This window comes from Narcine bancroftii, chromosome 13, assembly GCF_036971445.1.
Source record: "Narcine bancroftii isolate sNarBan1 chromosome 13, sNarBan1.hap1, whole genome shotgun sequence".
Lineage (NCBI taxonomy): Eukaryota > Metazoa > Chordata > Chondrichthyes > Torpediniformes > Narcinidae > Narcine > Narcine bancroftii.
In genome coordinates, this window is record NC_091481.1 from 81,177,736 (window position 1) to 81,199,358 (window position 21,623).

General features: G+C 47.0%; 1 protein-coding gene and 1 long non-coding RNA gene across 8 annotated transcripts in view; one reads left to right on the forward strand and one right to left on the reverse strand.

The window, feature by feature from the left end:
- Positions 1-21,306, reverse strand: part of LOC138748612 (uncharacterized) — a 32,599-nt gene extending 11,293 nt beyond the window's left edge. Inside the window, exons 1-2 of one of the 2 annotated variants that reach the window (XR_011348187.1) lie at positions 20,787-21,306; positions 8,903-9,020 (exon numbers count right to left, since the gene is read on the reverse strand). This is a non-coding gene — a long non-coding RNA (uncharacterized lncRNA). Of the gene's footprint in view, positions 1-8,902; positions 9,021-19,901; positions 20,360-20,786 lie in introns of those variants that run through there. The other variant, XR_011348186.1, reaches the window with a different exon arrangement.
- The window catches only part of gpr4 (G protein-coupled receptor 4), a 113,768-nt gene that overhangs the window by 63,937 nt on the left and 28,208 nt on the right, over positions 1-21,623 (forward strand). Inside the window, exon 2 of one of the 6 annotated variants that reach the window (XM_069909106.1) lies at positions 1,487-1,689. The exons of 4 other annotated variants lie outside the window; for them this stretch is intronic. The gene's annotated coding sequence lies outside the window, so the exon portion shown is untranslated. Of the gene's footprint in view, positions 1-1,486; positions 1,690-20,783; positions 20,959-21,623 lie in introns of those variants that run through there. One more of the 6 variants, XM_069909107.1, reaches the window with a different exon arrangement.

Consider the following 21,623-nt stretch of genomic DNA (forward strand, 5'->3'; position numbering starts at 1 on the left):
CGGTTATCCATAAAGCTTGGGACCGGACGTTTTTCGGTTAACTGGATGTTTCGGACAATGGAATAATGGCTTTCAGCCACCCAGTAACATCAACAGAATACCTGTATCCACGGTCAAACAATAACAAACAACGGAAGGCTTTTCAAGCATAAAAAATGTTTAATTCTGAGGGTAGGTGAGATTGGAACAAGGGGTCATAAATAAGGGTTAGGGGGCAAAAATTTAGACATTTAGACATAACATGAGAAGAAGCTTCTTCACTCAGAGAGGAAGAAGGGTCAGTTTTGTCATTTAAGAGAAGGTTGGATGTGAGGGGACTGGAGGGTAATGGGCAGGGTAGGTGGGACTAGAGGAGATCACTTAAATTGGTGCGGACTAGAGGGGCCGAGATGGCCTGTTTCCGTGCTGTAATGGTCATATGCTTAAAACAATACACAAGAGCACCGCTGGATTCAAAATGGCGCTAACAGCACGTCTGAGCCCCACATGAGCACGTCGGGTGAAATTTTGTTTTCGACACGTGTTCGGATAAGTGAACTTTTCGGCTAACTGGATTTCAGATAACCGGAAACGTACAGTATCTCCTTTTTCTCTGCCTTGCGCTTAGGGCCATTTAAAGGTGTATTATTGAAGTCCGAGTGTCCCGCGCACCTGTTTGGCTGCAGCAAGTAAGAAAGTTGGCGCATCTGAACCTTGCACGTGGGTTTTTGACCATAAATTGCAGGTATTCTATTTCGGAATCTCAGCAACTGCGGTGTTTCTGAGTTTCACCTGCAATGGAATGGAGGTCGGCCATCTGCAGCTTTATCTCCGCACGTGTGCAAAAAATAGAACGAGTGCTGGGTCAGATTTAAAGCCATTTTAATTGGAATCATTCAGGGCTGCTCGAGGTCAGCAGCAGTGGGTGGCAGGAGAAACGGGAGGAGTTGACGGGCAAGAGAGAGTACTGTATAATTCGGCAGATAAGATGTCACTTGAAGCACCCCCCCTCAAAAAAAGGGGTCGTCCTATAGGCCAGAAACAAAAAACAGTGACCTTAAAATACCACTTGATTGGTTCCATAACCCACCCTGTAACAAATTTTTAAGCTACCGGTATATTAAATGTGGTGTTAAATCAATAAAAAGAATTGTAATTTTTTAAAAAACACATTTAAAACCCTTGAAAATCACTAGGTTCATTGTATGAGGCAAAAAAAAACTCGGCAAAGAACTCGGGAAGCACATCCAGACTCCCACTGTCATCATACGGGTCCCAGTCTGAAATTAGTGAGTCGGCTTCGTCATCAGTATCTCACCATAAATCTTCCTCCTGGCACTAGAGACCTTTAACTTAAAACTTGCTTTGTTTTGCTGGAGTTCCATGATGATAATTTCATTAAACAAAATCTGGCGGTGGGGGGGGGGGGTGTTCATTTTACACCACCACCGATATGAGCTAAAACTGTGAAATTCGGACTGAAATTGGGGTTTCGTCTTATCTGAAGGTCGTCTTTTCCACCGAAATATGCGGCAGATTGCAGAGAAGTAAGTGGAGAACGGGGCTGGTCTGACAACAGGTGAAATAGCCTCAGTTGCAAGTAAATCAATCTGCTGGAAGAGTGGAAGACAAACGTCTGCAGGCGCTGTGACTGTAGTAAAACACAGAACTGCTGGAGGGATGCAGCGCATCACGCAACGTTCATAGGAGGTAAAAGGACATTGCCGCCATTTTGCGACAACCGACATTTTGTGGAAATGATCGCAATAGACAATAGACAGTAGGTGCTGGAGTTGGCTAATTGGCCCGTCAAGCCAGCACCGCCGTTTTTCAGATCATGGCTGATCATTCTCTATCAGTGTCCATTCCCTGCCTTATCCCCATAACTCTTAACTCCCCTGCTCACAAGAGCCTTAGCTAACTCTCTTTTGAACATAACCATTGAATCTGCCCCAACCACCCTCTGCAGCAAAGCATTACACAGACCCACACTTCTCTGGGTAAAAAAAAATTCTCCTCATCTCCATCCTAAAGGGCCTTCCCTGTATTCTTAAACGATGGCCTCTAGTCTTAATCTCTCCCAACATTGGGAACATGTAACCTGAATTCACCGTCTAGCCCCCTGATAATCTTATGTACCTCAATCATGTCTCCCTTCATCCTTCTAAACTCCATGGCATATAAGCCCTAACCTTTCAGCGTATGTCAATCCTGCCATCCCAGGAACCAACCTTGTAAATCTGCACTGCACTTCCTCTGCAGCGAGTATGTCCTTCCTCAAATTTGGGGGTCAGAACTGGACGTAATATTCCAGGTGAGGTCTCACCTGGGCCCTGTACAACTGCAGGAGGGTTTCTCTACTCAAATCCCCTCGGAGGTTCGGATCTGGAGCTCAGGCTGCTGATGGTTTGGACTGGACTCTGTGCGGCCATGGCAGGGGTGGGGGGGGGGGGCTGCAGCAGCGCTGGAGGAGAATCTGTGGACACTTGGTGGGACTCTCTTTTACATCTCTCTCTCTCTCTCTTTCTCTCTCTCTCTCTCTCTCTCTCTGTCTGTAGGGGGTGCTTCAGGCAATTTCTGCCGATGGCGAACCTGTCTGCCTTACAGCAGAAGAAGGCAGCAAATTCCATGTAATATTGCACTGTCTCAACAATAAAGGAATCTCGATTCTTGAATTTTGGGCCTGAGCCCTTCTTCAAGGAACTCCTCGTCCAGCAATTTTGTGCTTTTAACCAGCTGGTGGAACTGAGTGGGTCAAACATCATCAGTGGGAGAAAAAGAAGCGTCAACGTTTCGGGTAGGAACCCTTCAACAAAATTGGATGTTGGCATTTATTTCTAGAGGAACAGGGCCATAACGTAGAGACTCTATACTGGTGAGACCTCACTTGGAGTACAGCGAACAGTTATGGGTGCCTTATTTGAGAAAAGATGCTGGCGTTGGAGAAGAATTGAGAATGATACCAGGATTGAAAGGGTTAGCAATTGAGGCCCGATTGTCGGCTCTTTGACTGTACTCGTTGGAGTACAGACGGAGGAGTGGGGGACCTCATCGAGGCATTTTGAATACTGAAAGGCCTGGACAGAGTGGATGCGGCAAGGATGGTAAGGGATTCTAGGTCTAGAGGGCGCAACTTCAGGATAAATGGGCGCCAATTTAAAAGAGATTTTTAAAATTTCTCTTTAAAATTACAAGAAAGAATAAAGTCTTTAGTTAGGGCACTATACAAATGGAGGTTCCTGTTGTATGACAGTGAATGATATCAATGTGAAAAGTTGTTACAAAGCAGGAAAGATTAAAATAAAATAAAATCTATGCGTCAAGCATCATAACACTGGACAATGAAGATTTTTCTTCCTGACCACTTTTGGATGTGTTTTATGGATTTTGGGCTGTTGATCATGGAAATCATATTTAAATTCTCCTATCGCATACCGGTTTTTAAAAATATAACCTACGTTTGAGATTTCCTATTATAAGTCGACTTCAAGCGTACCAAACCGTGAAGTGCAACGTGTCATTGAAAATTCATCTTCTGCATTCACACGTGGACTCCTTCCCCGCCGAACTTGGTGCAGTCAGGGACGAACAGGGTGAAAAGGTTCACCGGGACATTGCAGCCATCAGGGCAAATGGAACGCTGTCCGACTACTGTTGGACACTGACACGAGAGACATCAGACGCCGAGTACAAATGAAAGTCAGCAAAACATTTTTTAGGGCAGTTGAACTAACGCAATGAGTCACCATCATGAGGCGATTAAACTTGCTAAATTCAATAACTGTTCATTCAATGCTTCTCCGACTTCCTCCGTGATACAGCAAATCTGAAAGTACGTTTGAGTTCTCCTTGAAGTTGTCTATCATAATATAACCATATAACAATTACAGTAAGGAAACAGGCCATCGCGGCACCTCTAGCCCGCACCAATTTAAGTGAACTTCACGAGTCCCTGCTCCCTGTCCTTAACCCTCCAACCCCCTCACATCCATGCACCTATCCAACCTTCTCTTAAATGACAAAACTGACCCTGTTGCAACCACCTCTTCCAGAAGGTCATTCCTCTCAGCCACCACTCTCTGAGTGAAGAAGCTTCCTCTTATATTACTTCTAAAGTTCTGCCCCCTAACCCTTTGGAACCCTCGTTCCAAATCTCCCCTACCCTCAAGGGGAAGAGCCTATTCACATCTACTCTATCCCCCTCATAATTTTAAATACCTCTATCAAATCCCCCCTCAACGCTGCAATGAATAAAGTCCCAGTCTACTCAATCTTTCTCTGTATTCTAGATACTGCAATCCAGGCAACATTTTAGTAAATCTTCTCTGCACCCTCTCTACCTTATTGATTTCCTTCCTATAATTTGGAGAGCAGAACTGCAACACAATATTCCAAACCTGGCCTCACCAATGTCTTAAACAGTCTCAACATCACCTCCCAGCTCCTATACTCTATGCTCTGAAGGCCAGTGTGCCAAAAGCCTTCTTCGCCACCCTATCTACATGAGAATCCACAATTATTTTTCAGGAAACAACCCTTTCGAAAAAAAATTGTTGTCCAGTGCAATTGTTCAAATTTACGCAGTATGCTCTCCTTCAGTCACAATGAACCATAAATATGTAGGAGCTGCCGGACAGAAATTGTACTAGAGACAGTGGCCAGTAAACAAGGTAACGAGTCATTAGTGTTCTGCCCTTTTGCTCATTTCAAAGCGGCAAGTGCACCTTTTAATCCTTTCTCTTGGATTAAGTCTCCTGGTTACCACTGAAGTGTTGACTTGGCCAAAGCTTTAAAGCAAAAATTTTGAGGTAGCTGTGCTTATTCTAGAGCAGGGAGTTCAGTCTGCTGGGGTGTAGCACAGACCTGTGTGCGAACTTCCAAATCCCTGATTACCAATAATATCAGTTCCTCAGTGTAGCTTCAACTGGCCGGTGGGGAGATAACATCTCATTGGTCTCCCCACCCCAAAATTTATTTCGACTGAACTATACTCTGGTTCACCGAAGCCCAGTGTCAGCCTGAGGAACCCCATTACACCCTCAGGAACCACAGCAGCCCTTCGGATATTAAAATCACCGATATCAGATAGCCGGCCATTGCGTCATAAACTCCATAGTTCTGATACAAGCTCATCCACCTCCACAAACGCTGCCTGATTTGGTGAATCTCCCCAGCATTCACTTTGTTTTGGGTTTTCACCTGCTGCCACATTCTTTGCGGGGTGTTCCCTCTCTTTCCAGATTCAATTATCCTTGTTCAATTAACCAGTTGACTCAAAATGAAATGTGCCACCTAGACTCTCCTACCAGTTAGCGCAGCACCAGAGACCCCTCTGAATCTTCCTAATTTTAATGCAATTTCCATCTTTTCTTCCATTTAAATTTAGACCTACAGCACAGAAGCAGGCCCTTTCACCCCACAAGACCATGCCGCCCAATCACACCGAATTAACCTATTAGCCCCCCCACCCCCACTGGGTCATTGGAGGATGGGAGGAAACCGGAGCACCTAGAGGAAACCTTCTAAGCTCCAATGAATAAAGTCCCAGTCTACTCAGTCTTTCTCCGTATTCTAGATACTGCGATCCAGGCAACATTTTAGCAAATCTTCTCTGCACCCTCTCTACCTTATTGATTTCCTTCCTATAATTTGGAGACCAGAACTGCACACAGTTTTCCAAACTTGGCCTCACCAATGCTTGGAACAGTCTCAACATCACCTCCCAGCTCCTATATTCTATGCTGTGATTTATTAAGGCCAGCGTACCAAAAGCCTTTTCACCACCCCATCCACATGAGAATCCACAATTATTTTTCAGGAATCAACCCTTTTGAAAAAAAAATTGTTGTCCGGTGCAGTCGTTCAAATTTACGCAGTATGCTCGCCTTCAACCAGTCACAATGAACCACAAATATATAGGAGAATGTACAAACTCCCGACCGACAGCGCCGGATGCAAACCCTGGTCGCCAGTGCCGTAACAGCCTTGAGCCAACCGCTACGGTAGCCAGTTCTGCAGTTTTCTTTTGCCTCTAGCTTGTCACTGAAACTAAATAATTACCAGAGCGGAGAGCCCCTGAGTAGGGGAGTGAGAATTGGGTGAGATGCTGTGCTCGTAAAGCCAAGGCTGGCATTTCCCCCCAGCAGCTGAAGGTGTGATGCGCTGAAATAGAAATTCAATTTAGATTAAAGCCCTCTCTGCCATACAACATTCCCAGGCCAGGGGTTAGAAAAATGAGTCATGCCTCCACTGTGCTATCCCAACCAACACTCTCAACCCAGTGAAAATATGGATGAGTCAAACACGAAAGTCCACAAAAGACAAAGATACATTGCCAACGTTTTCAAGAAATAAGCAGAATGAGTCCGAAGCAGGAAATCTCAGAGAAAGTCAGGAATCAGACGGTGCTGGCTGGGGGAGAAATCCAGACCAAAAGAAGGTGTTCATTAGATATGATTTTATTACAAGAGGAGACAGAGAAGGGAGAGATTGAGCTGGGGTAGGGGGGGGGATGAAGTGAAGCGGTGGGGGGTGGGGTTTAACGAAAACCAGAGAAGTCGACGTTGATGTCATCCTGTTGGAGGGCGCCCAGTCAGGAAGCTGAGGCGCTGCTCCCCCAATTTGCGGGTGGTCTCAGTCTGGCAGTGCATGAGACCATGGGCAGACATGTCAGCAAGGGAGCGGGATGGGGAATTCGACTGGGAGGCCCACGTTATTGCGGACGACGGAGCAGATACAGAACAAAGCTGTCACTCCACTGGCCTGTCAATCACTCCCAGGGCAGGAACAATACAGGCTAGACATAGAATAAAGTGCAACGGTGCTGCCCCAAACAATGTTAACTCCATGGTTAACTCCATGGTCTACTTATCATAGAAAATGCCTCACACAAAAATTCAAGCAAATATATTTGGTCAGTACTTATTGACTAAGTAAACGTGAAAATTGTTCGGCAGCGCTGGAGAAACTCAGCAGGTCAATCACCGTCCTGTATATAGCAAAGATAGCAAAGAGAGTTTGGGGCTTGAGCCCTTCTTCAAGGTGTGAGCAATAGGTAGACAGGCACCTGAACAAAATTGGGGGGGTAAGGGGCGGAGCACGGTCCAACAGGCAGGAGTTAATAGGTGGATGAGGGAGGGAGGGCACAGGAGAAAACAGGGATGAGAATAAAGAGGGAAGGGGGCAGAGAGTGAGAGAAAAGGGGGCAGGGATAGAGAAGAGGGAGTGGTTGTGTAAACATTAGTTATGTATCTTTACACTGCTTGACCGGCTGAGTTTCTCCAGCGTTGTGCTTTTACTTCAATCACTGCATTGGCAGACTTTCACGCTTCTCTCCTGAGGTTGATTTCCGCTGGTTGCTGCCTTGCCGTTGTCGAGAGTTGCAGCCCAGTGAATCTCAGGCTTGCTTCCCACCTTCCTGGTCCTGGGTTCCAGCCCTGCTCCAGTCCCTGAGCCGCAACATCCAGTCCGAAGCTCTGGCATAACCCATTTGAAAAGGGTGACTGGGGTGACTCACGAGGCCATTTCAGGTGAACCCTTTGCCTTGCGGCTGGTGACAGGAGCAGATTGAAAACTAAGGACTCACCTTTCAGACACCATCCCATTCATATCCAGAGGTGCCTTGTAGCGCCTTCCGGATCTGATGGAGGCAGGGCGACTGGTGCCGCAGCGCCACGCATCATAAATATGTGGCATAGCAATGGCTGTCTTCCCCACCTATATTCCCCCACGCAGGTGGAACTGCTCTGTGTTTCCCAAAACAGTTCCAGCTGCACGGGGGATTATGGGTAGGGAAGGCCGCCATTACTGTGCCGCAGTTTGAGCTGCAGTGAGTGGCCCCGAAGACCGAAGTGCCCAGTGAAGTGCCGGAGTGGCCAGACGGGCTTTCGCAGCGCACCCCGGCCGCCCCCTCCCCGACATCCCCCGCCAGCCACCCCTACCCCGACAGCCCCCTCAGACTGCCCCTGCCCCTGCCCCTGGGGTAGGGGGTTGTCAGGTAGCTGGGCAGGGGACGAGGAGGGTTGGCATCGGTGCCTCCGAGGCACTCTGGGCACATTCAGGTATGTAGGTATTTACAAGGGGTTGATAATCTGCAGCTTACCACGAAGTGGGGGGGGGGGTGATAATCTGCGGCTTTACACAAAGTGGGGGTGGGGTTGGGTCACTTGAAAGGGTTTACAGTGTGATTGCACAGAATCACTTCATCAGGGCAACAATTTACCAAGTTTCTGCTCTGCTTTTCATTCAGTGCATCAAGGGTCAAGGCCTTTATCTTATATTCTTTTGTCAAACAATTCGATACTCTGAACAATATCCAAGGATGCCCAGGAGAGTGTAATCAAAGTGTCAATGCTTTGTGAAATGCAGGAACTGTATCTGAGTGCAGGGGAATGGTAATACAATCAAACCATCAGGAAAGATGAAAATGCAAGAACAAGATTGGCTTATTGTCATGGGACTGGAGGGAGGTGCTTTGCAATAATGGTGTGGCATACAATTTTAAATTTTAAATTTAGGCACACAGGGCCTTCCGTCCCACAAGCCACACAGACACGGGGTGGACGAACAAGCTCCTTGCGGTCAGCGCCGGATTCGAACCCCACTTCGGACTGTTGGGGAGATCTATACTCGCCGATGCTCCCTGTAATGTTTAGTGGTCAGTGAGCGCGACAAATCTGAGGTCGTGGAATTTTTTTTCCCCCAGCGACGAAGGCCTGTCCGCACTGAACGCTTCTGCAAATGCAAACCTGAAATTGTTTGAAGATAACTTTAGCCCAGCTGATCTCTCATGGCTTGTTTGGCATGTTTTACCATACTGCAAGTATGATTAACTACTTGCTTAACTGACTAACTAGTTAATAGAAACAGTTATTATTTCCAATAAGTATAATTATCAATTATTATGTAATGTTAGGTCACTAACCCTTTTTGTGGGCCCATGATGGGCGCTGCTTGGAAAACATGCATGCGTGCGCACAGTGCCGAGGGAGCAGTGATCTTCGCCCATGGAGTTGAGAACGTTTGGAATTCTTTGCCAAGATCTATCATTGAATGACTGATAGTCTCAGATTTTTAGGTTAAAGGTAGAATTATACAGTCAGTCAGCACGGAGCCCAGTCCCCAACCTTCCCCTCCATCCTCACCTCCCCCCTGTCTTGGAAGAGGCGCTAAAATACTAAACCAACCTCTCCTCCCCAATCAGACATTCTTCCCCCCTCCCTCTCGCCCTCTCGCCCCCACAACCTCGATTGGACAGAAAATAACTGTGTTTGAGATTTGCTATTCAAAACCAGAGGACACCTGCTTAAGGTGAGGGGAGGAATGTTCAGAGAAAGTATCAGAGGTGGGTTTCTTTTGTGCAGAGAGTGGTGGCTGGCACAATAGGGACATTCGGAAAGAGTCAAAGACAGGCAGATGGATGCACAAATTCATTGAGGAACCCTTCCACCTCTGCACACAGCATCTTTCAGCTGCTCCCATCGGGGAAAGAGATACAGGAGGATGAGAGCCAGTACCACCAAGCTGAGGAACAGGTTCTTCCCACAGGCAGTGAGAACGCCGAACAAGCAAAGGAAGTGTTCACACCGACCTTCCGAGACTCTCATATTCATGAAACAATATTTATTTATTTGGATGGATGAAATACTTGTCCTGTTTATGAATTGTTTGCCTGTATGTGTGTTATGTCTGGTTGTGTGTCTGTGCGTTTGGCACTGAGAGCCGGAGAACGCTTTTTCATCGGCACAATCAGATGATAATAAACTTGTCTTGACTTGGAAACAAGAAAAATCGAGGGTTATGGCTGTGAGGTAGGGAAGGATTGGATTGTTGTGGAGTAAGTTTACACAGGACAGCAGAACATCATGGGCCAAAGGGCCTGTTTTATGATGCAATCTTTCATGAGGACACAAACCTGCAGATTCAAGAACAGTTTATTTCTGACTGTTATCAGCCTCTTGAATGAACCTCACACTCGCCATAGGTGATGGCCAATTCCTGCCCCTCTTTCCTTTCATGAGCCATAAGTCCCTTGGTGGAGGTGGTTCCTATGCACTGAGGTTAGACCCGAGTCCACGCAAACAAGAGGGCTTCTTCACATTGGCTTCTCCTATCCACCAAAGGCTTTGGCTCGGAACGTCAGCCATTCCTCCATATTCCTCACAATCCAGCAAATTGTGCTTAGCTTCGGATTCCAGGATCTCCTGCGTAGATGTTGAGATGTTGTCTATGAACGGGAAAATCTCAAACAAGGCAGTTGGGAGGGGGGGTGGGGGGCAGAGTTCCAAGATTAGGGGCAGTCATTTAAAACTCAAATGCGTTGGAACGTCTGGCAGAAGGCGGTGAATCTGTGGAATTTTTTACTCCAGAGGATGGTCGAGGTTCTGACTTGCACACTTTACTGATTTTTCTTTGCGCTCTCTGTATTGCGCAGTCAATTTTTCTTTACAATCGGTACCTGTTAACAGTTCTTTTGATTGTTTACATGTTTACACTGTGTACGGTTTACTTTTTGCACTACCGATTAGTAGTAATTCTGCTGCGCTCCGCAGAAAAAAGGAATCTCAGGGTTGTATGTGATGTGTGTCTGACAATAAATCTGAAATCTGATAGGAGTTGGGATGTGAAGTTGTACAAGCCACGGTGAGGCCAAATTTGGGGTATTGTGCGCAATTTTGGTCACCTAACTACAGGAAGGATGTCAATAAGATTAAAAGACTGCAGAGGAGATTTACTAGGATGTGGCCAGGACTTGACGAACTGAGGGAAAGATTAAACAGGTTAGGGCTTTATTCCCTGGAGCATGTGGGAAGATAATTATGATGGGTATAGACAGAGGAGGTTTTTTTTTCTGCTGAAGGTAGGCGAGATACAAAGGAGAGGACCTGGGTTAAGGGTGAAAGGAGTGAAGTTTCAAGGGAACCATTAGGGGGATCTTCCTCACCCAGTGGGTGGTGGGAGTGTGGAACGAGCTGCCAGCTGAAGTGAGTCCCATTTTGACATTTAAGAAAAATTTGGACAGGTACATGGAGGGGAGGGGAGTGGAAAGATATAATCCAGGATGAAGCAGAATAATGGTGAGGTACTGACTAGAAGCCAGCAGGTGTGGTCTCATCTGTGCCCTGTGACTGTTGCAAAATTTTCCTTCATTTGTACCATCCTCTTTTGCAAACTAAAGGCTAACTTTCCAATGACTTGTGGCACTTGTGTGTTTGTCGTCTGTGTCCAACGACACCCAAATACATTTATACAGCATTCCACAGTCTCTCTCCATTTTCCTCTCTGATAAGGACGTATCTCCCATTGGTGGGTCTCCAGATAGAACGTAGAGCATTACAGCACAGTACAGGCCTTTCAGCCCTTGATGTTGTGCCGACCCATGTACACCCACACAAAATAATTAAACCCTCCCCACCTTATAACCCTCAATTTTTCTTCCATCCTTGTCCCAGCGTAAAGCCCCTTTCACACTTGCGTCCCACTAAATTAGCCATTCAGTGTCCCAGGATGGGAATGGGAGTTTGGCTTTCACAGTCGACCCCTCCCAACAGGGATGCTTAACGCTTTCACACTTGTAAGGAGCCATACCCTGGGGTTAGGGCTGTTCTACCTTCTTCCGGTGCAATTACCTGTTTCACACTTGATTGATGGCAACTGCCGGCGCCTGCAGATGCCGGGGATTGTGCTAGGGGTCGAGGCCATCAATCCTCAGTGTTGAGCTAATTTGGTTTCACACTTGGTACTTTGAAGGCTGATTGGCGTTTGATTCCTGGGATTGCTGGCAAGTGTGAAAGGGGTTTAAGAGCCTCTTCAATGCCTCTCTCGTTCCAGCCTCCACCACCACCATGTTGCAGGCTCCTGGTATTTTTTTGGTGAATTACTTTGGAACAGCAGATTTCATAATAATGCTTTGAACAGACACAGAGACTCCTAACTCCAAGCTGTAAACAGAGTTAATGCTCTCAACTAAAGGGTTGTTTACTTGAGGAAAAGAGGTGAGAGGAGAAGCTGTATGTTTAGCCCCTCTCACACTTGAATCCCACTAAATTGGCCGTTCAGTGTCCCGGGATAGGAATGGAGGTTTGGCTTTTCACACTTGACCACTCCTAACTGGGACACTGAACACTTTCACACTTGCAAGGAGCCATCCCTGGGGTTAGGACTGTTCTACCTTCTACCGGTGACGTCATGACGCGTTGAGCGATGGTGGACCTGCCCTAAATCCTGATCAGTGAATTATGATCTTATATTTAAACAAAATTAAATCGTGCCTAATTATAACATAATTAAGCTTTATGTACAGCACAGTATGAGCCCTTCAGCCCCTGCTGTTATTATGGCCGACCTAGATAAGCCTTTATAAGGGATCGTGGGAAAGTGCGAGCAATAGCGAACAATTTTTAAACAGGGTGGAAAGTTTATAGCGCACAATTTATAAAGACCATGGGAAAAAGCAATGGCGGAGCTGACATCCAGGAAGGCCGTGAGACATAGAAACCCCTCCATGAATGCTCCATGCAAGCAGCCCTTTCTCTGCCACACAGCATCCTGGGAGGGCAAGTCCGCTTTCGTTTTTTTCCCACATTATTTATAAATTGTACACGATCGCGCTATCACCTTTCCCACGCTGTTTAAAAATTGTCCACTACTGCTATTTATTTCCTCTTTCTCTCTCGCGCTGCGACTTTCCCACAGCAAAGTTTATGCCTTCATTTTAATCTTTTCTTCCTTCATGATCCTGCACTCGCGCAAGAACTTGGGCCATTTCAATCCCACAATGCAATTACCCATTTCACACTTGCCTGATTGCAACGCCTGTGTCTGCCGGGGTTTGTACTAGAGGGTCGAAGTCGTCAATCCCCGGCGTGAGATAATGTCATCCGATGCCGAGGTTGAGCTGGTTTTGCTTTCACACTTGACACTTTAAAGGCCCATTGGGTGTTAATTCCTGGGACCACTTGCAAGTGCGAAAGGGTTTTTTTTAATGACTCCTACTTTTGGGAAATTGAAACTGAAACCAGTATGGATCAAGCAAGTCATGTGATTGAGACACTTGAAGAAGCAGCATGCAGCATCATCAGCCAGTCATCTGAAAAGACAAAAATGAAGTAACGTTGTGTGAGATGGACACTGCTGTTGTTTTCTTCTTGTCAGGGAGAAACAGTGATCTGCTGTGACCATTGTAATGGTCATTTGGATTTGCCCATGTCTGGATAAAAGAAACAGGATCATTGCATCATTATTCTATTTGGGTTGTGATTATTCTAATGGCCATCTTGTTTAATCCTCACCTGAGTTTGTGGAAGCGTCATGGAAGTCACAAGTTTCATTTTCCCCTACGCAAAGTAAAGGGGGACAATTGTTCATATGAAAGAAGCTCAATAAGGATTCATGAGTTTTCAGAAGTCTGACGACTCGGTGTCTCACCGATTTTATAATTACAACTGAACATCAGTTTAAAGGTTCTGAGTTTCAACACAGGATTTCTAAGTCTGAACTTTGAATTGACTTTTCAGAATTGAGCCTTGGCTGTAATAGTTCAGGTAATCCACCCACCCACACACACACACGCACACACACACACACACACACACACACACACACACACACACACACACACACACACACGCGCACACATGCACACACGCGCACAGACGCACACGCGCATACACGCACACACGCACACACGCGCACACACACACACACACATATATATTTCCGCATAGTTGAGGTTAAGTTTAGATTTAAGTAAGATGTTTTATTATTAGTAATTATTAATAAAAATATTGATTTAAAAATACCATTGCCTTGGTGAATTTCTATTGCTGCTGGTCTTTGACGTAACAACCCTTAGCAACTCATTCCAGGCACCCACAACTCCCTCTATAAAAGAAATGCCCCTGATGTCTCCCCTAAACTTTCCTCCCTTCACTTTGTACAGATGTCCTCTGGTGCTCACTACTCCCGCCCTGGGAAAAAGGTGCCGACTGTCTACCTTATCTATCTATACCTGTCATGATCTTGTGGACCTCTATTAGATCATTTACCGTAACGTTTCGGTGCTCTCCCTCAAAGAGGTCTTGCTTGGGAGACTCTATTGTGAGTAAGGGATGGCTTTTGTGGGAATCGGACAGTGGAACTTTTCCAGAAGGTGCTGTTGCCAGCAGCCAACGCCCTTATTTTCGTTCCTCTATTTTTTCATTATCATTTAGCTGAGACAGTATTCCAAAACAATAAACCGACCTGAATGAGATTATCAGAGGTCCCAATCTGGTGTGGCCAAGGGAAGAGGGTGCTACCTGTGGGATGTGGGATAGGGGGGGGGACGTGTCAGCTCCAACTCAGCTGCCAGATCAGTGAAGACAAAGCTGGTTCAAATACCTCTGTAGAAAATCTGCCTGCTTCTTCTTTAAGGATATCCTTTGGACTTTTTTTTTAGTTAATTTTAATTTACATCGGTTTAAAACTTGAGAAGAGAATCTTGGTCCATCGTCCAAGGATACACTGTGCCTATTACTAGTACAGCAACCTTCAGAACCTGGATATGATGGTCACCTCAGATGACAGTCGGTAGTGAAGGGCATGGATTTACACCATGCCAGTTGCTGTATCTTCCTACCTACAGCCACAGGTACATAAGATACGCCAACTATATTAGCTGGCCACAGTATGGGTGGAGGGAGGAAAGCTTAGGGGAGAGATCGGGGTATGTTTTTTACGCAGAGAGTGGTGGGAGCCTGGAATGCATTGTCAGGAAGAGTGGTGGAGGCTGGATCAATACGGGGCACTTAAGAGAGACAGGGTTATGAGGTGGGAAGGGTTGTACTTTTGGGGATAGGAACAGCATTGAGGGCCAAAGGGTCTGTACTGTGCTGAAGTGCTCTATGTTCCATGAGACAGTTAATAAAATATGAAAGGTTGCAGCTCTAATGGCCCACTGGTTTGATCCATGAATGGGCGTCTTGGTCAGGCCACAAGGTCCTGAAGCCAACCCATCCCAACTCCTTGTGGGATTGAGGTGAAACCTGAGGCAACCCCATCTAGCGCTCAAAGAGGGGCTGCCACCTCCCAGTTCCTGTGCCGGTATGGAACGCCAGCGTTACCAGCCACGGGCGGTTCACCATGGTCGCAAGATGCCTCTGTTCTCGCGTCCCACGGCACCACCTGAAAGCAGCCCCATCACACAACATCTTCTTACTTGTCAGGAAGCCGCAACAGCGACTGCACTTGCTGGTAAGCCTGAAGCGGACAAGGCTGCCCGGCCATCGTTATGTCAACCTTCTACAGAAGCTCTAACAACAACATCCCGGCTGGCTGCATCACAGCGCTGCAGAGAAATGGATCGTACTTCAGTCCCTAGGACCAGAAAGGATCACTGGAGTCTCCCTCCCCACCCCATCGACATGATCTACCAGGATCGTTGTCTGAAGAGGGAGCACAAAATCACTGAGGACCCCTCCCACCCCGCACACGGCATCTTCCAGCTGCTTCAGTCGGGGAAGAGATCCAGGAGGATCAGAGCCAGCACCGCCAGGCCGAGGAACAGCTTCTTCCCACAGGCAGTGAGAACGCTGAACCACCCAAGAAATGGCTCACACTCACCGTCCGAAACTCTCGCATTTTCTAAACAATATTTATTTATTTGCATATGTGAATATGTGGCCTGTTATGTCTGGCTGTGAGTCTGCGTGGTTTTGCACCGAGGACCGGAAAACGCTGTTTCATCGGGTTGAACTTGTGCCATCAGATGACAATAACCTTGACTTAGCTTGAACATCTCCTGACAGTCAACACCTTTGCAGGCAGGAGCTTGGTCAGTATAACCCTGTTGTCTGTGGGAACCTGTTGCAATTCATATACTGCATTTTCTTCCATGCACCACTGAACAAACTTCAAAATGTACCCTAATGACTGTGAAGTCCTTTGGAACATCGTGAGGTTGGAAAGAGAGTTGTAGAACTGCAATGTCATTCTATCCTTTTACATTCGGGAATTCAAGCCCAGCACAACCCAAATTAAATAACATTTTTGTGAACTATTTCTGGATCAATCTTAATTGTACCCCATGGCTATTTTGTTCTGGCTAGAAGTTAGGGCAGTCAAGTGGGATTTAACTTCCTGAGAGTTTGTTTGGAATGAATATTCTCGATCGCAAATAGAAATGGCTTGATAGTCCTTAATATTCATCCATAGGAGGTAAAGATACATTCCCGACATTTCGGGCCTGAGCCTTTCCTCAATGTGTAAGCAAAGAACAGGAAGGTGTCTGAAGGATGGGAGGGGGAGGGGTCCAGACCAATAAAAGGGGATAATTGGATATGATAAGAGGAGAGGTGAGAGTTGATTTTGGCTCCATGAAAGGAGACCGGGTGACATTAACTTCTCCAGTTTCCGTGAATCCACACCCACCACCCCTGCCATCTTCATCCCCCTGCCTCCTTTGTTCTAGCTCTGCCTCTCCCTCACCCCTTTTGCACTGAGAAGCCGCGTTATTGTGAGTCCTTTTAAGCAGCAAGCCGGCTCCCCGAAGCAGAAGAGGTGGGACGCGTAGTACAGCTCACCCTTTCAGACTGGTCCCACGTCAATGCGCTCCACCTCTGATACCTACCTACCTTGGCGGATCGAAGCCGGGTAAGTTCAGAACCCAACCACCCTCCAGTCCCTTCTCTCCACCCACCCCCCCCCCCCCACAGTGTCGTTGTCTGAAGAGGGTGCGCAAAATCATCAAGGACCCCTTCCACCCCACACACAGCATCTTTCAGCTGCCCCCTTCAGGGAAGAGATATAGGGGGATCAGAGCCAGCGCCACCAGGCTGAGGGACAGCTTGTTCCCACCGGCAGTGGGAACACTGAACGACCAAACACTCACCATACTTTGTAAACAATATTTATTTGTTTGTATATGTGAATGTGTGTCCTGCGTATGTATTGTTAGCGAAGCATTCAAATGGTGGATAATACCTGGCTTGAATCCTCTGTGTAAAAGGGGTATCTCCCTCTCCCCTTTTCTCTCTGTCTCCTTTCACAGAGCCAAAATCAATTCTCACCTTTATCACATCCAGGTAACACTTTTTTATCTGTGGGTCTGGGCTCCTCCCCCTCCCATTCTTCCCCCTACCCTTTAATGCAGACGCTTTTTGCTTATACCTTGATGAAGGGCCCCACCAGAACGTCTGTAATATATCTTTACCTCCCATGGACGCTGCGAGATAAGCTGAGCTCCTCCAGTAATTATTTTCACTGCAATCTCAGCGTCTGCTGACTTCCATTTTCCCGCCCCCATAGTCTGCTACCCCATGAGACAGGATTATCCCCACTGCTCAGCTCATCATTTACCACTCGTACCAACAGCAGAACATGTAACCAATTCGCTACAGCAAGCCATTCTCAACGAGGGCCACAGATCATTCAGGGGGGGGGGGGGGGGGGCATGGGCTGAAATCATTAAATATTTGACACTTTTTTTTAATGTAGTCAGTAAGGGCCCATAAACTTGACGCAGGGTCCAAAGGGGGCCAAAGAATGGCTGGCCTAAACGATCTTGAAAACAGAACCAGGGCACTGAATAATCAACATTAACAATATTTGCATATTGACACAAGGCAGAGAAGGTCTGTCAAATCAGATTCGGATTCAGATTTATTGTCAGACTACATACATGCAACCCTGAGATTCTTTTATCTGTGGAATCAACAGAATTACCACTTATTGGTAGTGAATAAAAGAACTGGCATGTAAACAAATAAAGAAATGTGAACAAACTGACTGTACAACACAGAGAGGGGGGGGGGGGGAAAAATAAATGAAGTGTCCTTAAATGAGCTTCTGATTGAGTTTGTCATTGAGGAGTCTGATGGTGGAGGGGGAGCAGCTGTTCCTGAACCTGGTGGGTGCGAGTCTTGTGGTGCCTAGGCCTCTTTCCCGATGGCAGCAGTGCGTGTGCTGGGCAGCGTGGCTCCTTGATGATCGCTGCTGCTCTCCCAAGGCAGCATTCCCTGTCGATGTGCATCACAATGGGGAGTGTTTTGCCTGTGATGTCCTGGGCTGTGTCCACTACCTTTTGGAGGGCTTTATGGTCCCAGACCAGGCTGTGACGCAGCCGGACAGCAGATTTCCACCCCCCATCTTTGGTAATATGCCACGGTTTCATAGTGCCAAATACTGACGTGCTTCGGGCTTGTTCGCACTGCAATCCCAATCCCATCCCCCAGTAAATTCTCCCATAACCCATTCTCTGCATTCCCACCAAATCCTTTCTCAGATTCCACCAATTACCGAAGCACTTAAGAGTAACATCCCAAGCAGTGTGTGCACCATGCTGAGGTGCCCTTCAACTGGTCTGTGGAGTTCAGATCACTCTTTTCAGTAAAACAAAAAGACAAACAAACTACACTTGTTGAGGTTGATCACAAAACTGCAAGAGTTCGTAAGTAGAACGTGAGACACCACGATGGAAGTAAAAAAGCAACGCTGGAGAAATCCAGCAGGTCAAACAGCATCCTTTATATAGCAAAGTTCGCCAACGTTTCAGGCTTGAGCCCCTCGTCAGGGTATGAGCAAAATGTAGACGGGTGCCCAAACAAAATGGCGGGTGGGGGAGGAGATAGGGGGAAGAGCTCGGTCACAGAGGCAGGAGGCGGATAAGGGAAGGAGGTCACACCAGCAAGTGGGGAAGGGGGTGGGGGAATGGATCTGTGAAAGGAGAGGGAAGGGGGAGGAGAGCTGGAGGAAAGAAGGCAGAGGGGTGGGGAAGAGAGAGGGAGAGCGAGGAGTGGGCTAGCAGAGTCCGGAGAAGTTGATGTTAATGCCGAATGCTTCGTATACTCGTAGCCACACAGAGTGAGGCAATGGGGATAGAACCCTGGAATAAGGGAATTGGCTCATCATATTTCTGCAATGGGGACAAAGAGGGAACAGCTTTGCTTTGCTAATTTTTTTGTTGCCTGCAATGGTATTTGCAAATCTCCGGAGATCGTGGTCCTCAGATGGTTAAGTTTCACCTTGAGTTCACCTCGCACTGTTTATTCAAATGATGCGCTCTATTTCTCTCTATTATATTAAGTTTCGCTTCATTTGCAAAGACAGTAACATGTTACATTTCAATGATCTGCTATTTCATTAAAGTGTGTATTGAATGGGAGACAGAGTTTCTGCTGGGGAAGGCGATGCCAAAAGCCTGGCCTGGTACCTCTGTCACTACAAGCAGGGCATCACACGCACACCCAGACCTTTCAGTTTGGAACCAGCCTTCATTTTCTCCACTGAGCTCGGGACAGACCATGTGAAAATTTGCCACATGTGAGCCCGGAGCTGTTCAGGTGGGTGATAATCCCACCTCATCATCCTGCTACCGAAGGGGACTCTTTCACACACACATAAAGAAACAATCAGGGGTCATGCATCTCTTACAAACACGTGCATGTGCGTGCGCAAACACACACACGCACGTGCATTCACGCACATATATACATGTACACACACACCTGCAAACATGCAACACACACACACACACACACACACACACACACACACACACACACACACACACACACACACACACACACACACACACACACACACTTTGGCATATTGTCTTTCACCACCCCCCAATCTTCATCCTGTTCCGAATCCCTGCTAACTTGTCCTAACACATCCATCCCATCCAGGCCTTACTCTCTTCTTCCCCCCCCATTTCATCAATCAGGAGGTACAAGTTTGAAACTACGAACCTCAAGAGCCAAGGGTCATTTCTTCCCCATTGTAATCAGACTCTTGAGTTGGTTGACCTCACATTAGTAAGGCAGGGCCTTCAATGCCGAGTCGAGTCAACTCTACCATCATCTGATTGCACAAGTACAACCCAATGAATCAGTGCGAAACACACGCACACACCAGACGTGCAAACAATAAATACGCAGGATAAGTATTCGTCTAAACATTTAAATAAATAAATATTGGTCCGTGAATATGAGAGTCTCGGGTGGTTAGTGTGAGCAGTTCCTTTGGACGTTCAGCGTTCTCACAGCCCGTGGGAAGAAGCTGTTCCTCAGCCTGGTGGGTGCTGGCTCCGATACCCCTGGATCTCTTCCTCAATGGGAGCAGCTGAAAGATGCCGTGTGCAGGTTGGAAGGGGGTCCTCGATGATCTTTTCTCTCTGTATATTCTACATTGTTGTTTATTTTTGCATCACCTGCCGCAAGGATAGGTTGACTTGTCTGAATAGCAGACAAAACCAAGCTTTTCACTATCATCTTGGTACATGTGGCCATCAGCATTCAATATAGGTGGCGCTGTGGCGGTTGCCCTGGGATATTATTCCAATGGTAGCGAGGTTTCCTGGGGATATTGGATCAAGAGGCAAGGTCCTGTCAGATCACAGCTTCTGTTCAAAAGGAACCAAAATTTGCAATGATCCACACTGCAACTTGAAACATTGCCCTCACTCTACTGTCAAACCTGCTGTCAAACCCAATTCCTCCCCCCCCTCCAGCCCAATACCATGGGGCATCCGTTCAAAATGAGTGGAGGAAAGCTTAGGGGGTGCCGTCAGGGATAGGCTCTTTACGCTGAGAATGGAGAGCATCAGGGATGCTAGAACAATAGGGACATATAAAGGACTCTTAGGCAGATGGATGCAAGAAGAGGGAATTGAAGTGGTGTACGTTTTCATGGGATGAAGGGTCTGTGCTGTGCTATTTTACACTACTCTGAGTGATATCAACCCAGTCAACTGGGACTTCAGGTTAAAAGTGAAACAAGAAAGTCTGCAGACTTCAGTAGAAACACACAGAAATGCTGGAGGAACTCACCCGGTCTCGCAGCGTCCACAGGAGGTAAAGATATATTAGCGACGTTTCGGGCCTGAGCCCTTCTTCAAGGTATAAGGCGTCTGAATAAAGACTGGAGAGCGAAAGGAGAAGACTGGCAGGGGAAGGAATCCAGACCAGCAAAAGATGATAATTGGATACGTTAAGAGGAAAGGTGAGAATTGATTTTGGTTCCGTGAAAGGAGATGGAGAGAAAAGGGAAGAGAAAGCGAGAGAGAGAGAAAACTAGAGGAAAAGAGACTGTGGAGAAGAGAGAGTGAAAGAGAGAGAGACAGAGCAGGGTAAACGGTGATGGAGAAAAGTTGGGGGGGGGGGTAGTTTAATGGAAACCAGAGAGGTTGATGTTAATGCCATCTGGTTGAAGGGTGCCCAGGCGGAAGATGGGGTGTTGTTCCTCCAATTTGCGGGTGGTCTCTCCAAAGCCAAAGGAAGCCCTGGGGTTCTGAGCGACCCACATCAGGAGGGCTCAAGCAGAGAACCCTGTTCTCTCTGTATCTCTGGTTAGTTTGCGTGATGGTAAACCCCCACCCCCCCCCCTCCTTTAAAGACAGCTGTACTGGGCTGGTTACTGGAGCGAATCGTGCACAAGCTGTTCATGTCGAGCAATAATAATTGAGCGCAGGCTGCAACCACCTGGGTCAGGCAGAGGAGCAGGATGTAGTGAGGCAGTTTCAGATCCGCTGATAGACTGCTCCCCTCAACCCATGACATATCACAACACATCCGAAGCAGCCACTGTGGGAGTTACCTACTTATGATGTTCAGTAGGTATCAAACATCTCGAACACTCCCAAAGTGGAGGCGAGGATGGTCTGATTT